At 46.6% G+C, this 6,043-nt stretch overlaps 2 pseudogenes; both read right to left on the bottom strand.

The window, feature by feature from the left end:
- Positions 1–4,442: 4,442 nt before the first annotated feature.
- Positions 4,443–4,562, bottom strand: LOC134947144 (5S ribosomal RNA; annotated as a pseudogene).
- A 237-nt stretch (positions 4,563–4,799) lies between these two features.
- LOC134947318 (5S ribosomal RNA) lies at positions 4,800–4,919 on the bottom strand (annotated as a pseudogene).
- Positions 4,920–6,043: the final 1,124 nt, after the last annotated feature.

Below are 6,043 nucleotides of genomic sequence, written 5' to 3'. Positions count from 1 at the left end.
CTTCTTGGATTAACTGTCACTTAGCTGCTATAATAGCTACAAAGTATTAGTCTAAGATATTTACTCCTTTGAAGTTACAAGTGCATGCAATATTAGCTGCAGTGCAGGGGCTGTCACTTTGCCTTGGTGTAGCTGGGGTGAGTATAGTATTACACTTACAAATGCCTCACTGCTGCTCAGTCTCCGCCTCCTGCCGACACTCCCCCAACTTCTCCCTTACACTTACAGCCACACAGAATGGAGCCTCTGCTGCTTCTGTGTTGTGACTGTCAGAGTCTGTGTCTGTAGTAGGTAGAGCTGCCATAACTCGGGGTACAGGAAGGAACCCTCTCCGCCTCCCTGTCACAGACGCACCCTTCTAATACTGCTGGTTGATTTGACTAGCACTGATGCCGGGTTCTGTGAACAGTGCTGAGCCTCAATGCCGTTGACGCCACCTTTACTGCCAGGAAGCTCTGCTCTGGCTTCACACACTAAGCCCCCTCCGGCTGCCGCAATGTATACCACTCAGCTCTAATGTGGGCGACGACCGGAGCAGCAATGAGGTGTGTGCTCTCACCAGAGGATCTGCAGTCTCTTTGTCAGCTACACTGACAGCACCTATCCACCCCTCTCTAGTAGTCACATGACCCACTCTGAGGTGATGCCCCGCCCACTGGCAATCACCCCACTAGGTGATTGACAGTTAGGAGCACAAGGACATTAACTGTTTAGATGAACTGTGAAACCATAAAATAAGCTTTAATTATATTTACCACTACATTTACATCAATGTACATACAATTACATATATGTGAACTATATTATTTACCTCAGAAAATGCATATACAAACATTAGTTAACTTCAATATGCTTATACTTAATTTTTATTAAAATATTTGAACTACCTCAGTATAAGTGTTGTATAAACCCTTAATCAGGGTTACAATTATATACTGGTGGTCCCCACAATGCAGCACATTGATCAGATATTTGCAGCACACTGAGCACAGATATGGAGCTTTTCAGGCAGAGAACGTAGATATTTGCAGCACACTGAGCACAGATATTTTCAGCACACTGAGCACAGATATTTTCAGCACACTAAGCACAGATATGGAGCTTTTCAGGGAGAGAACGTAGACACGTCCTCTCCGTTCAATCTCCAATGCACGAGTGAAAATGGCGGCGACGCGCGGCTCTTTATATAAAATACGAATCTCGCGAGAATCCGACAGTGGGATGATGACGTTCGGCCTCGTTCGGGTTAACCGAGCAAGGCGGGAAGATCCGAGGCTGCCTCGGAACCGTGTAAAATAGGTGAAGTTCGGGGGGGTTCGGATCTCAACAAACCGAACCCGCTCATCTCTAGTTAAAAGTCTGTCAAAATGACAGGCACCAGGGCCGGATTACAGTATATCAGGAGGGCGGGCGTTACTCACACAGGAGCTGCCAGGTTTAAGGAAGTCCTGCTGCTGGGAACCAGGGCTCTGTCATGCTAAGTGTGTGTGTGAGTGTAGCGTTAACATTTTATAAATATAGATGCTGTATATCTGTAATGGGCAGGCTATAATGATGCTGCACTATATACACCAGTACTGGCACGTGTAAGCTCACCAATCCCGCACAGCTCCTGACCAGTCTGGGAGGTAGGTGACACCAGTAGCCAGCAGCAGCTGTCCAGAGAGGTCTGGGCATGGCCTGTGCGGGGTGTGAGAGGGGTGAGCACAGAACACTGCCCCTTCATTGGTGCACAGTATATATAAAGCAGCTGAGCCTAACCAAGAAGGGCAACTAAAATGGTGCATGGCCTACATCACAAAACATACCCAGAAAGACTCAGAAATCTCAATATATATAGTGTGGAGCAGAGAAGGGAAAGGGGGGACATGATAGAAACTTTCACATATATCAAGGGTTTTAACAAAGTCCAGGAGGGAAACATTCTCCAAATGAAGAGAAGCATTAGGACATGAGGACATGCACTGAGACTGGAGGTGGGGAGGTTCAGGGGAAATATGAGGAAAAATTACTTCACAAAAGGGTAGTAGACACGTGGAATAGCCTCCCATCAGAGGTGGTAGAGACTAAGACAGTGGAGCAAGTTAAACATGCATGGGATAGGCATAAGGATATCCTTACAAAGAAATAAGGATCAAATAAGGTTTGAAGTAAAAATATGGTAAAATAGGGGTAGACTAGATGGGCCGAGGGGTTCTTATCTGCCGTCACATTCTATGTTTCTATGTTTATCTGCCTCCTCCTTACCCGCATCATCTGCAGCCCCAGCAACGACGCCTCTTCCTCCCAGTCCTCGCACTGCTCACCCGACACAGGGTCCTGTCAGACTGATTCACCTTCTCCCCCCGCGGTAAGTGGCCACACGTGTCCCCGATGCCTCCGCTCTGAGCGCTGCGGGACCGTCTGCTGGTTCCTGCATCCATTTCCTGGTTACTGCTGATACTTGTCACTGAGCCCTGGGATGGCATGTAACCTGGGGTTGCAGCATAGTATATGGAGGAGGGGGTGCAAAGTATACTGTATATGGCGGGAGCAGCATATGGAGGAGGGGTGCCATGTATATAGGTGGCACTATATAGAGGGGTATGGGGTTGCAGTGTGTATTTTGGGCAGTATATTGTGGAGGGGGGGGGGGTGCAGAATATGGAAGAGAATGGGAGTACAGTTTATATAGGGGCAGTATTCGGTGGGGGTGCAGTGTACATAGGAAGTGTGTGTGTGTGTGTGTGTGTGTGTGTGTGTGTGTGTGTGTGTGTGTGTGTGTATGTGCGTGTGTGTACGTGCGTGTGTGTCCCCCCGTGTCACACAGAGGTGACTATATTGATAAAATCTGCATCTCTCCCCAGTCCTTATCTGCCCCAAGCCTCCTGCCCTCTTTGTTTCTCCCCAGTCCCTGTCTGACCCTACCCCCGCTCTCTCTCCCCAGCCCCTTCTCTTAGTATGCAGCAAGTATGAAACAGTCCGATCAGTATTATTAATATTACCAGCAGAAGGCTGTAACATCTCCCTGCAGTTTCACTTTCAGCTGTCTCAGCTTACAGAGGTGAGGAGCAGTGTTGGCTTTTATAACATTGGATATATTTGATATTTTCTCATATGTCCTCAAGCTAGACAACACTGCTATTGTATCATACTTGCCTACTTTGAAAAAAACTAGTTCCAGGAAGATTACGCACGAGCCCGACCCTCGAACCCACTGCCCCCTGCCGGCTACGTCAGTCTTGGAGCGCTGAATCCTGCCCCACAAACGTGGGCTGCCAGCATGGGCGAGGCAGAAGTCCGAGAAACGGACACCAGCTCACCCACCCTGAATGCACCGTGGAAGGCCATCGTAAAGGCCGCCATGAAGAGGCAAACTTCGTATCCCGAGGAGCAAATACTCCGGAGGGATCCCAAAATCAGCCTCAGCAAAGCACCCGTGATCGGCAGGCGAGTATCCGGGAGGGGCGGGAATGCCCGAGCCCAACCTTTCAACACCCGCCGGAGGAAAAAGGACTATGTAAAATCCGCTTCCCCCCGCAGCTGCAGAAAGTATGATATACCCACCAGAATCCTGCTAACAGACGCCCGCGAAATCCGGTCGGAGTACAACATTCAGATGTATTCTAAGAGTAAATCGTGAGAGGTCATACCACGCTGGCCTCGCTCCAGGAGGAAGCGACTCCACCGCTCCCAGGCGGCCCGATAGGCCGTAAAAGTAGCAGGGGCCAAAGACCTGTGTGCTAACTCCTCCAATCCGGGTGGAAGACCTGCCACACATAAGCAGGACATGATTCCCCATGGATTAGCGCTGCAGGTGCCAAGCGCCGAAACCGCTGCCAATCGCCCCGAGACCGGGCATCCGCAATTTCGTTACGCACGCCAGGGACATGTTTGGCTCGCAACGTAATGTTGTTCACCAAACATAGCAAGACTATCTGCGCAAGGACCCGCAGGACCGGCAAGGACGTGGATTTTTGGCGGTTTATGGCAAAAACCACGCCCAAATTGTCGCACCAGAAGATAACCTGTTTGGTACGCAGGGCATTCAGAAAGAACCAAAACAAAGAAGTGTTGGTAAGTAGACTCTTTTCTGGGAGCACTCTAATTCAGAGGATGGCAATGTAATTTGTTACTGATAAAACCATTTTTATTAGGTAACACGTAAAATAAGAATTAAGGAGTATCTGCATTGAAAATTAAAAGCTTTGCGAAAATATGAAAAAAAGATTATAAGTAATACGTGATATCCATATCACAATCTACCAATTGCCGGAAATTATGGCTGTGGTAACAAAATTCATTAATCATTGCACATTGTGACTCATGTATTGTATGACCATCATTTGTTCAGCAGATATCCATTGTGGATTGTGGTAAATGCAGAGAATTAAATCATAGGTCATATAAGAGTCCGGTACCCACTAGTATATGTATAGGTGACACTATATAGGGGAGTCAACTTATTGCAGTACCAGGGTGTTCAGAGGTGGTCTCCCATCCTAGTACTAGCCCGGCCTTTCACTGCTTAGCTTCCAAGGTCAGAAGAGATTGGGCATCTCCAGTGAGGTATGACCGCAAATGTCGTACTCACCCTATTGAGTCACCCAAGTGTGTGCAGCCAATTGGTTTAGTCACCTTGTGACATGGCAGCCACAGTGAAATATGAGCATGGGTGATGGCCTATTTTGTGGAAAAAAGTTTTTTTCAAGACACGCAATATCCACAATTAGGACTTGCCTATCACCGTTGCAAACCAATATTTTGAAAATTCAATTGCCCAATATTTTTGGTGCAGATGACACTATAGGGGAATCAATTTATTGCGGTACCTGGGTGTTCAGAGGTGGTCACCCATCCTATTACTAACCCGGCCTTTCACTGCTTAGCTTCCAAGGTCAGAAGAGATTGGGCATTCCCAGTGAGGTATGACCGCAAATATTGTACTCACCCCTTTGAGTCATCCAGGTTCATGAGTATGTAACTGACATAATTGATATTTGTATGTCTATATGGTACAATGGTCAAGAAACATAAAATGAGATAATGTGCAGCCACCAGGCTTAGTTACCCTGTGACATATCAACCACAGACAATAATATACATATGAGTGAAGGCCTATTATGTGGGTAAAATTCCTGAACACCACACAATGTCCACAATTAGGACTTGCCTTTCACTCCTAGAAACGCCCAGAGGGCACCAGACCGGCCGTACCAAATTATACCGCTATATAAATGCAGGATATAATTGTACTGCACATCTTAAATGTGGCAGTAGATTTTCAAAATAATAATTTGTGATAGTACACCCCTATGCACTTAACCAGATAATGGCTATAATGTGCCTTATGCCTGGAACCTATAATAAGTACTTGTATGATTATAGGAAAGCAGGCTGTGACTAGATGCTTGTAGATACTTAGCACAATTTCTTAGTTTGTTTGAGACTAATGAGCTTTAGGTTAATAGTATTTGCTGAAGTTTACCATTGATATATTTGTGAATTTCAAATGGAGAGACACACAGTCATTGGTACGTATGAGTTAGTGGTAGCTTGCTATTGATGTTTGTAGCAAGTATGGATGATCCCAGCTTTGTATACCTTATTGCTGAAGGAGAAAAAATAATAATACATTCCTTATGATGTTGCTAGTTGGAACAGTTTATCCAGTAATGCTTTTACCACAATATAATGATGACCAAGTGGCTGGAAGTAAAATATCACTGTTTCAGTTGCAATTGTGCATGGTTGTTTGCCATGCATATATAGCTCTATGAATGCTGGTTGCTCAGGGAAATTGGATTGATTGTGCTAACAAGCTTAATAATTAAAGTGCAGTTCACAAAGTACAAAGTGCGGGGTATACGATACCAGCTCCGGTGTTGCTGTCACTGCGAGACCCGTTTGTTGCTGTGCCCGTGCTTCAAGGGCTGCAGCGGCGTGTGGCCGGAGTCTCCTCGTTCAGAAGACGGAGCTGTGCGGCCGTTGCCTGGTAACCGTCCTAGGGATTCCGGCTAGTGCGGTCACGTGTGCGCATCACGTAATCGCAATACTTCCTCCT

Source organism: Pseudophryne corroboree, chromosome 7, assembly GCF_028390025.1.
Source record: "Pseudophryne corroboree isolate aPseCor3 chromosome 7, aPseCor3.hap2, whole genome shotgun sequence".
Lineage (NCBI taxonomy): Eukaryota > Metazoa > Chordata > Amphibia > Anura > Myobatrachidae > Pseudophryne > Pseudophryne corroboree.
This window is presented reverse-complemented; position numbering and strand designations above follow the sequence as displayed.